This window comes from Malaclemys terrapin, chromosome 1, assembly GCF_027887155.1.
Source record: "Malaclemys terrapin pileata isolate rMalTer1 chromosome 1, rMalTer1.hap1, whole genome shotgun sequence".
Classification (NCBI taxonomy): Eukaryota; Metazoa; Chordata; order Testudines; family Emydidae; genus Malaclemys; species Malaclemys terrapin.
Window position 1 is genome coordinate 17537936 of NC_071505.1, and position 12304 is coordinate 17550239.

The window sequence follows — 12304 nt, forward strand, 5'->3', positions numbered from 1 at the left end:
TGTTTCAGCAGAAACACAAAATCTTCCACTAATCCCTGGCATTGCCTTGCCACTCAACAGCTGTTGCAAAAGAGTGTGAAAAGCCAAGCAGTTTCAATTTTCCTCACAGAATCTCTGACTAAAGGGTTCTGTCACATCCCATTATCATTTCGCTCTGTTACATTTACTTTGAATAGATAATAGGAAGAATGTGTTGGAGTTTCAGTTTAAGATTTACCTACATTCACAATACATTTCAAATGACATTTTAGGGACTATCTCTAAATATCTTGAATACTTGGAGTGTTGGAAATTCAGAGCTGAGTGCCCATTTGCTTCTATTGGACTAAATGGGCATTGCGGGTTCACAATACCTCTGAAAATCAGGCTATTCATCTTGGTGCCTAAATTTTACTAAGAGCCTAACTTTAGGCACATTTTGTCCTTAGCGTTTAAGCTATAGTCACATTGTCTCATGCCCTCAATAGAGTGGCTTACATGACTGTTTATGTCACCTCTGAATTTGCCCCTTAGTCTCAGATCCAGAACTGAAAAACGGTTTCACAGTTTTGGCTGAATAATGTATTTGGAAATATTTTTTTGCAGCTAATGACTAGCTCTATAGCGGCTATTATTTGCTGAATAAATTATCTAATGAATACCAGCAAAGTTGGGCAAATGATGTAGTCAACAAATATATTTTTTCTGCTGTTTCACTAGTCCTAAATTGAATTTTGTAGGGCCCACTCCAAAGCCCAGTGAAGTCAATCCAAAACCTGTAATTGATTTTAATGGGGGGTTGGATCAGGTTAAGGCATACGCACTAGAAGGTATCCAGAGGTTTGGTTCCTACTTTATAACTAACTACTTTAGCTTCCGTTGTTTATAATGTATCTGTTTGTCTGTTTATTGATACTACACATATCACTTGGGCATCCAAGTGCCTCTGAAGACTATGATCCCCTATCCAAATGATGGATCAGCCTATATTAACTTTTTGAATGACTGTAGGGTTTGCCAAACCAACCACATCATGGTGGGAAATGGTTTTCCTGTCCTGGGAAAACTTTTGACATTTTGAAAAACAAAAGAAAACACACATTTCAAATCAGATGAAAAATTAAAATCTTGAAAAGTTTCATAAACCAACAATATGAAAAAAATTGGTTTTGAGTCAATCAAAACAAACATTTCATGACAATTTCAAAAATTTTAATTTTGATTTTGACTTTTTAAAATTTTGTTAACTTCTTTTTACTGTGGTTAGCTTAATTTTCAAAATGAAAAGTTGCTTTGAACAAAAATATGGATTTTTTTTGTTTCAAAAATGTCAAATTTAAACAATTTAAAAAAAAATTCCCATTTTTTTTAAAAATGAGAAATTTGTCAAAACTGACCCTTTCCTGCAAGCAGTTTTGATCTCAATGAACCAACATTTTACGATGAAAAAATGTTTCATCAAAAAATTCCTGAGCAGCTGTAATACCAGCAAAGATACTGAACCTGAAAATTGTCTCACACACACACACCCCGCACCCACCACGTGGCTCCGATGAGGTTCTGAGAGGGATGAGCCCTTTAAACTAAACGCGAACAGCCCAGCGTGGCTGGGTTTCCACCCTACCCCCCCACCATGTGGCTCCGATCAGGCTCTCACTTACCAGAAGTACCTTCTCCAGGGTCATGGTCCGAGAGCTCACCTTGGGAGTCGGGGGAGTATTGGCTCCAGCGTTAAGAATAGTTCCTGGCTAGGGGGGAAAACGGATTCCTCACTTGCCGCCTGTGCACTGTCCTCCTCCTCTTCATCCTCCAATAACTCATTCTCCTCGCTCCGTGCAACTTCCCCTTGCAGGTGTTCATGGGTAGTGGTGGCGTCACTCCCCATAATTGCATGCAGCTCACGGTAGAAGAGGAATGTATGGGGCTGTGACCCAGAGCACCCGTTTGCCTCCCTGGCTTTTTGGTACACTTGCCTGAGTGCCTTGTTTTTTGTACGACACTGCTCTGTGTCCCTGGAGTAGCCTCTTTCCGTCGTGGCCCTGGAGACTTTAGTGTACATATTTGCGTTCCTTTTTTTGGAACGTAGTTCTGCCATAACAGATTTGTCTCTCCAACATATGATGAGATCCAGTACCTCCTGTTCGGATCATGCTGGAGCTCATCTGCCAATCTGGGACTGCGTGATCTCTTGTGATGGTGGACTCTGCATGGTCGCCTGTGATGGTGGACTGTGCTGACGGTCACCTTGCTGATGGTGACCAAATAGGAAATGAAATTCAAAAGTTTCCGGGACTTTTCCTGCCCACCTGGCTAGTGCATCGGAGTTGAGAGTGTTGTCCAGAGAGGTCACAAGGGAGCATTCTGAGATAGCTCCCGGAGGCCAATAACGTTGAATTGCGTCCACAATACCTTTAACCCGGGATTGTGATCTCGATTTAAGCACTACTCCACTTGCCGAGGTGGAGTACAGAAATCGGATTAAAGAGCCCTTTAAATAAAAAAAAAAAAACAGTTTGGTCATGTGGACGGAATCATTTTTTTTCCGAATTAACTCGTCTAATTCCGAAATAACCGACTAGTGTAGACCAACCCTAGGAAACGATGGCAAGATGCAGCAGCACCAGCTGGTGGTGAAAATCACATTGAAGCATTTGCAGCAAAGATACAGGGTTCGAGTCTGCAGCTTTTGAAAATACCAGGGAGAAAGCACATTCCTTTCCAGAAACTGGTGCAACTGGTGTCAAAACTCTATTCATCCTAAGCAATGCCAACATTCTGTATGCCTGCAGAATAGCTAAGAATCTCACATGTGCATTATTCATTCTGAGATGCAAATTATTTTTTTTTCTGTACTTGTACAGTGTCTAGCACAGTGGGGTCTTGGCCCATGACTGGGGTTCCTAGACAATGTGATAATACAAATAATAATTAATTATTTTTATATTACAATACACGTAGAAGCCCCAACCATAAAAAGTTCCCACCGTGCTAAGCGCTGTAAACACACAATAAGAGACAGGCCCTGCTGCAAGGAATATGCAGTCTAAATAAACAAGCCAGGCAGACAGTAAGGAAACATTATTATCTCTATTTTACAGATGGAGAAATGCAGCCCAGACCAATTAGCTGTCTTACTCAACACCACAAAGATTGTTTATGGCAAAGTTAGGAACTGAAGTCAGGTTTCCTGAGTTCTAGTCTAATGCCTGAACTACAGGAGCAGTTTTCCCCTTTCATTCATGCTGCTATGAGTCCGTTGTACTTCAAACCACTCTGGATTTACAGACATCTATAGAATTTGTCTCCTAGCTCCTTATTGAAACTATTCTTCACTTCCCGACAACATAGCATTAATCAACCCCCAGGAGGTATTCTGGAGTGGACTGGAGACCAAACACATGCTCAGCTCTGTTGTGATGTGATCAGCTTCTATAGTAGTAGTTTTCAACCCTTCCAGACTACCATACCCATTTCAGGAGTCTGAAGCCCAAACCCTGCAGCCTGGGGATGAAGCATATAACTTAGGTTTGCGGGTCTCCCTGTGCCTGCCATAGTTCAGGCAATTGCCCTGCTTGCCACCCCCTAACACCGGCCTGCAATTGTGACACCCCTAAACCCATCCCATGACCCCCTCCTCCCCGGAGTTTGCGATGCTCAGGTTGAGAAACGCTAATCTAGATGAGTTGATGTACCCCCGGGAAGACCTCTGTGTACCCCCAGGTGCATATGTATCCCTGGTTGAGAACCACTGCTATATGGTGTTTCACTGGGAAGTGAAAAATGATTTGAATAAGTGGCACTGAGACAAATTCTGCTCTTACCTACCTTGCTGTAAATCTAGTCAATGGAGAATGGAGTCCTTTCACCCAGGGCTATTGGATACCAAAGTTTACTTCTAAACTCATATTTCACACCTGGAAGCCAACAAGAACATCATAACTTAATAAGGAGCATGTGTGAAATAATCCTTTATCAGCACCACAAAACAATTAGATAGGAACTGTTTTGTTTGAACATGATAAGTAGATTGGGATAGATTAAGTATTGGGATAAAGTGAAGATGACAGCAAAAGCTAAAATAATTTCACCCTCAGTTAAAAGTGCAATTTTCAGAAAATTAAAAAAATATAGTGAAATGTTCTGCCTTGCTTGAAGAAACAGTGTTGGCTGTACCATACACGGCCATCTGAAGTTGATACGGAGAAGGTGGAAGTGACTGATCTTTTCTGTGTAGTCTCTTAGGCATGAAAGTCATTGTAAAGTTTAATTGAAGTTGGGAGAAGCCAGCCTTTGACAAAAAACATTTGTTTCAACTGTTGTATTTGAGATGAATGAAATCTTTCATTTTCAGCATACAAAAGATTCAGGCATTTGTAGATAAAAATGGGATTATTTAAATTATCTCTTTTCCCAGTGGCTAGAAATGCAACCATTCACTCAAGGTTTCATTATAAAGCAGGATACTAGTAATGTATTTTCTTATAAATGTAATTGAAGAAGGAAATTCTAACATCGTCTCTGTTGCAGTGCCTACAAAGCACTCGACAACGGCTTGATAGTTGGTGTTTCCTGACTACTGCTTAGATTACTAATGATAATAGTCTCACTGGTACTTTGTGCTCTTCTCTAATCTTGTTACTTAGATTGTAAAATCTGCGATGCAGGGACTATCTTTATGTATTTGTACAGTGCCCAGCACAATTGCCCCATGACTGGGGCCTCTAGGTGCTCCTGCAATTCAAATAATAAAGAATAATCTGTTTATTGCAGCCATCTGCCATCTCTCATCAGTGCTACAAACACTAATACATTTGAATATTTATAGAAAGTTTCAGTGAGTGGCAATGTGACCTAGTGGATAGAGAAACAATTCTACAACAGTTCAGGACAACTGCACCTGCGTTTCCCCTCTGTGGTCCTTCAAGGGTATCCACTCGAGACTCTTGGCTCTTCAGCTGTCACCTCTCTTGGGCAGAGACCTACGTCTCTCTCCTTTCTGACCAGCATTTTTCCAGACTGCACAGTTCCCTCCTCACACTGGTACCCCATTAAGCCAGACTGCCTAAACAGGACAACATCTATGCTTTGCTCTCTCCCTTCAGAGGCTATACACAGTTTATAATTGTCAGCAGTTATCACACAGCTTTTTCTAAGCAAGCACATTTATTCTTAAGGTAAAAGCATTAAAGAGAAAATGTATTCAAAACAATAAAAGAACATGCAGGCATTCTAATAAGCTTACCACAGATCATGCCCCCATACTGCAGCAGGGGCTTTGGTATGAGTCAGTCCTTCAAACTGCACCAAGGGGATTTTCTGTGGTCACAAGTTCATAACAACTTTAGCTCAGAACAAGAACACCACCTGGGTTGACCAGCCTGTTTCTTCAGACAGCTTGGGGCTTTGATCTCCAGCCATTGGAACAGATGATCAGCAAACAATCACCCTCCTCAGGGTGTAGCATCAAAGGCTGGTGGGAATTTGCATTCACGTCACCCTAGAGATTCCCCAGGCAAACACTTGATACTGTTTATCCAAAAATCCATTCTCATCTAGCCCATTCTTCAATACAGACCTCTGAAGTTCATAACACTTCCCAGAGTAGAGTTCTCAGTAGTACATAACCTTTTCATTTAGTAGAATGGACTGCAAAGATACTTAAGTTTATTCAGTAATGTTTTCCAAGCATGAAATTGCTTCATCTGTCACACTCTTTATTAGGACTCACGAGACCTGGGTTCTTTTCTTAGCTCTGCTTCTGGCTTGCTGGGTGACCTTTGGCCAGTCAAATCCTTCCCCATGCCTCAGTTTCCCTATCTGTAAAGGGGGATAATGATACTGACCTTTGTAAAGCACTTTGAGATCTACTGCTGAAAAGCACTATACAAAAGCTAGGCATTATTACTATTACTGTTGATTGTAAAGGAGCCAGCCAGTTCCCTGTTATCACAGACTTATTCATCTCTCACATTAACCTCACCCCATTCTTACTCCCAGTCTATGTACCCAACCTTAACTTTGTCCTCTTCATTTATTCTGTAATGGAAATATAGTGAAGTGTATACTGTGATTTTATTTATTGTTTATTGAAGGCCTAGTTCAAAACTCAGTAAAGTCAATAGCTTCTTTTCCATTTTTTCCAGAGGCTTGGGGTCATGGGCTAAATACATTGGCCCAGATCCACAATGTTACTTAAATACCTAAACCCCACATTTAGGCACCTACATCTGGGGTTTAGGCACCTAAATCCCAGTTTTGGCTCCACTGCAATCCACGAAACTCACACCAAACCCTGTAGGTGCCTAAACTCCCTTGACTCCTGAGTTTTCAAAGTAAATGTTCCATCAGTGCCTAAGTTTTTGCCTCTGAGCATGTGCACTGCTGTTGCCTCAGTCTAGGTGTCCAGATGTCTATCATCCATCTAAGCCCCAGAACAACCCACAAACCAGGGGAGATAGGCATTCAGCCACCCAAGTCATGTGCTGGTCCCAATCCAGAACTCAGAAGCCAATTACTGTATTGGATTCCCTTCAAAATTGAGGAGGAGGTTGCAGTACCAACCTTATGACTTAGCCCAATGGTAGGAATGCCACTTGCATAGGATATGCAGGACCAGGTTCGATTCCCCCCTCTACCAGAGGAGCCAGAATGTATTTGAACCAGGGTCATCCGCCTCTAAAAAGCTAAGGAATATTCTGATGTGGGGCACTCTCAGTCTCTCCCATTGAAGCTGTTCCACTCTGGATAAATAATGAAAAAGTTATTGGAGCAGATGGATTGGTCCACAGGTCTCCCCCTGCCCAAGGGGGTGCCTAACCACTGGATTACAGAGTCATTCTCTCGCACTGAGGATTGAGGGAGGCTGAGGCAGAATGTGCTTTGCTCTTCTCTGTTACAGGGAAATGGGGTTTGATTTTTTTGTGTTAGTTTAGTTTTGTGGTTGTTGTGGGGTTAGGTTCAGATTGTCTTTTGTTTGCCCCTTGGTCTGGCATGGCCAGCCCAGAGGACAGAGACCACAGTTTGTTGTGGATTCTGAGGGTTTAACCTGTGGCCAGGGCTTGCAGATTCTGATTCCAGACTCTGCCTCCATGGAGGAGTGTGTTCTACACTAAATAAAATGTAAGTAATTGTTTTATAGGGAGCATTGTTATTGTCTGAGTTAGTATTTTAGCATATTGAAATCGGATCTCTTGAATACAAAATTGGATTTTAGCATCTCAAAGCAATATCTTATTTGGATCCTTATATACATTTTCGGCAATTTTAAGGGATAAAGTCTATCAAATATTTGGAAAGTTTTTAAAAGTGTAGAACTTGGTAAAGTGGAATATTGTTTTAGTTAGGCTCCACTAAAACACACTTTCAACCATGAAGTACAGTGATTAAAGAAATGTCATCTTATACATGCAACGATCACAGCAAGTGGAAACATTTAATGAAATAATTGTAAACTTCTCCTAAAGATATTTCAGAACATGGCTGAGAAATGAGGAGTGAAGAAAGAAGAGTAAAGTGACAGGAAATATACCAGAAGAACAAACATCTTCATGCTTTGATCTTGGTTTGGATTACGTGAAAAAGATTGAATAGGTTGTTACAAAGATGGACATGCCTAAAGTTACTGTGCTTTAGATGCAGAAGACTATTAAAATGTCCAAAAAGACAAGAGACCTGTTAATATTGTAATAACAACATAAAGATGTTAACTTTTTTTATTTAGCTATCTTGTGGGTTGATTTTTTTTTTTTTTTTTTTAAGGAAGGCAATCTATGAAGGGTTAAGCTACAGCAGGAAGTTCCCACAGATCCTGTAGAACACGATTCAGGTTCTCATCAAGGAACAGGAATCAGTTGTAGACACAGACAGAGAATACAGCCAGGAGCGATTACAGGAACATCAGTCCCGTGATCACTTTATAAGTTAGTTGGGCTATTGCCTGGCAGATATGCAAAAAGTGTCTTCAAAGATTAAAAAAAACCTTTCACCCTATCCAAACATTTTTACTTGAGGCATTTTGGAAAACTAATTCTTAAATAGTCATTGTCTAACTCAGTATGTTCATATTCTTAGGTGCGCCCAACCCTGCCCAACACCTGAAATGCATAAAAATGCATTATAATTTTAAAACAAATTTTCATACCGTGACACAGAGGATTCTTGGCAAAGGGTCCTTTGTTCTTTGCAAACAACTCTTACTTCAGATCTGAGAAACTCACTATACCAAACACATGGCTTGCAGGATATTTACCCATAAAAAATAATATGTGAGGTATCTACAGAAAACTTGTGATTTATCAAGGTTCAGTTATTGTGAGATGTGTGTATGGGTAATATCAAAGGAACAATATAACTCCATGGAAAGTATGCTTTATGGATTTGGAGCAGAAGTTAGTCACAAAGAGATAATATGTCTCAGGCTATGTCTACTCTACTGTGGGATCGATGCTCCAGCAATCAATGCACCAGGGGTCGATTTAGCGGGTCTAATGAAGACCCGCTAAGTCAATGGCAGAGCACTCTCTAGTCGACCCCAGTACTCCACAGGGAATGAGAGGAGTGAGGTAAGTTGACGGGAGAGTGTCTCCCATCTCCCAAGCATGGTGTAGCCACTGCAGTAAGTCAGCCTAAGCTACGTTGAATCCAGCTACATTATTCATGTAGCTGGAGTTGTGTAATTTAGGTCGACTTACTGTGGTTGTGTAGACATAGCCTCAGTGATGGTCAGTTCAAGCAAGAGAGAGTTGTCACCATGCCCTGGTTAGCTGGTAATGTAATGCAAGGCTCAGTTTTCTAGCTTTACTCCATCCCAGGATTTTCAGTGGAAAACCATCAGAGACAACTGCAAAAAATCAAAACTACTTGGAGGTAAAAAAGGAAAATTACAACAGACAGGAAATTGCCCAGATGATGAATTAAGACAAAAGTCTGTTTCAGTATAACAGGGTGGGGAAAGGCACTCTGGACCCATTCACTGGGGAGACAGCTAGAGGGGTGGGGGCGTTCTTATGAAAAATGGGATCCTAGCTCCTGTTAAGCCAGCCAGATCTGCAAAAGACTGAATTTGCAGGGCAAATCCTACTTTATTAGATAGGAAAGTGGATTATTAAGCATAGGCTCAGGTTTGTGATTTATGATTTCTTTTGTAGTGTAACCACTTGCTTCCATCACTCACTCTTGTTTTGAGTTGAATCTCTGTTCTTTCTGAAATAAACCTTCTTTGGTTTTGTTACAAGGGCTTATGCAGGAGCAGTGGTTTAAGGTAAAATTGGTAAACTGAGGTACGCTGCTCCCTTGGGGACAGAGGAGCTTGAATTTCTGTGAGTAGCCAGTGTCAGAGGATGGATACCACCGGGGAATACTTCAAAGGGACTCGGGTACTGGGGTGCACACTCCTATTCTTAACCTGCAAGTCAAAGACAGGGCTGACACAGCCCTGAGAAGAGCGCTTGAGTGGCTGAAAGGTGGGTAGTGTCAGGGAGCTGGCAGGCAGCTAGGCACAGGCAAGAGTCCCTCACACTGGAGGTTGGGGGTAACAAGGTGACTTACAGACCTGGGTGCCCTGAGAACTGTCTCTCTCTCACACACACACACACACACACACACACACACACACACACACACACATCTTTTTTTTTTTATTACACTTATACCAGCATGTCTATTTCTTTGCCAGACTATCACACAGCAGGGTTGCAGGACTATATGAACATATAGCTGTGCACAGGGTATCTTATTCTTTTAATAGTAATCTCAGTCGGTTTATTTTTCCCTGCTGCTCGGTTCTTTCTAGACTATATCTGAAGAGGCTCACAAAAGGAATAAGCACAGGTCATTTGCCCTTTTCCATTCTCGTTATAATCTTTGTCAGGAAAATGGATTACCCCTGTGCCATTTTCTTTTCTTATTACAACTTTTGTTGCGAGTGTGAGCTCTCTGGTCTCTAATGTCTCATATTCCATCAATTAGAATCGAGGAGTGCTCTGCTTCTTTGACCTTTTCAGTATCCTGCATTTTGATTGGGTGGCATTTCCACTCTTCGCACTCCTCAACCTGCACTGACTAGACTGGAATGGCAGCCAACCAAATGCCAACTATGAATGCAAAATCAATTATTGTTGCTGCCAGCCTCTACCCCGAACCCAATGCTTTTTGATTTTGCTGGCTGTCTTCCACTTACGGGGCTGCAAATCAGGTGAGTGACTGGGATTCAAGTCCAGACAGCTCTGCTGCTGAGACTAAGAGTGGAGCCCCTCCTAGCTTTTGTTTGCTGCTGTGCATTATAAGGGAACTTCCAGTTTCTTTAGAGATTGCTCTGGTGGCTGGAACAGAAGATTCAGGAGTCCCCCTGGCTCTATACAAACTGATCTTGAGCAGATCACTTAACCCCTTTCTGTCAGTCTTGCTTTAGGAATAATGTTTTTATACGCACCAAAAATGGATGGTGTTAGATTAATTAATTCAGATCTGTGAAGTTCCTGGAGCTCTGTGGACAAAAGGCATGATACAAGCACTGTGTTATAGAGCTAAATTCATGTTTGTTGTTGGGTTGTGTACATCAGACAATGCTGATTATTTAAAGAAAGTCAAAGGATACTCCAGTGATTGGGAAGTTAGCCTGGGGTTTGAGAGATGTAGCCCATGGCTATAGCCCATCCTCTGAGGACCTTCCTTTCTGAGGAATTTACAACTATTATATGACTCATGTACTATAATAATTCCATTGGACATTTTTTAAACTAATCACAGTGCAATATCGAGCCTTCGCTCTCGTAACACTGAGAACAAACGATTAAGCAGAAACAATGCTGTACAATTCTGGTCACCCATGTTCAAGTCCCTCTTACTGGCAGATTTGGAATGGCTGGAGGCATTCCATAGGCCCCGTCAGTGCCAATTCCTGAGCATCAAGTTGTTCAACTTTCTGAAAAATACCATAATTCACAGAGATCTGGCCTTTCTTCAGTCACTCGCTGTGTTCACAAACAGCATTGCATGCTCTTCGGCCATCTTGCTGGGATGGACAAAAACAATCCGGCACACTGTGCTCTCAAACACTCCATTGACAGGTGAAGGGATGCACATCCTGAGTCTACCTGGCATCACCTGTGTGGCCATTCCAAAAATCTGTGGATTTGAAGGATTGAGCCAAATCTGGGAACTTCACTCTACGATGCCTGGTACGAAGCCATCAGCTGTGGTCACTCTGGTGCAACAGTCATCAGTAGACTATGCGCATTTGATGATGATGACTGATGGTCAAGAAAGATGTATCTAAACTGGAATGGGTTCATAGAAGGGCTACTAAAATGAGCAGGGGCAAGGATGTGCACAAGGAGGGGAGCAAGCAGGGGCATGCCCCCCAATAATCAGTGGGGGCACTGAACTCTTCCGGCCCCTGGGGTCACAGCAGAAGCTGACAGCTCCTCCGTCCTGGGGCCATAGCAGGGGCACAGAAGGTGGAACTTGAATTCTTGTGCATGCCCCTGGTCAGGGGAATGGAGAGAAGAGAGTAAAAGAGCTCAGCTTGTTTCACCAAGCAAAATGGAGGCTGAGAGGGGATATCCGCTCTCTCTCTCTCTCTATATATATATATATAAATAAGAGGGGCAAAAACCAAGGAGAGAGAGGAGCTATTTAAGATAAAGGACAAACTAACTTGTGTTAAAATTATTTATGAACTGGATTATGACAGGGCTGCCTGGGATAGCAGGAGACAGGACTTGGTGACCCAGGAGATCCCTTCCAGTCCTGTGTTCCTAAAGATGATCTTCAACGGCCTCACAGTTTGTTTGCTCTGAATTTAGAGAGTTATTTTCCTCAAATTTTACTCAGAGGATTAGTTTTGTCCCAAATCATATCAGGGCTGTCAGGTGAGATTCCATCTTTCCTGTTTCCAGGCGGCCTAGTTTAGAAGTTTTTCCACTCTAGTTACAGTAGTCTGGTAGCATTAGTACAGACTTTTTCAGGGTCTATAGTGATCTTTCCTTGAATCCCTGCACTACTCCCCTCTTGTTAGCTATTTGTGATATTTCAGCTACTGGATTCTTTTGGAGAATATGCCCCTTATTTCTGTTATTTGTGACACAATCACATTAACAAATTAATGCAATCCGTTACAGTCCGCAATAAATTTAGGGGAGCAGGTTTCTGTCATGTTATTCTCCCTTATGCTGTACAAGGAGTGAAAACCATTTTAAAATACCCTGCTGAGCAATCCTATGGTATGGGGGAGTCCCACAGGAGACTCTTGTGTCTCTATTCCCAGCACAGGGGCAGGGGAATGGCTGGAGTGTACTGGCTCCAGCAGTTCCCAGATGGTATATTG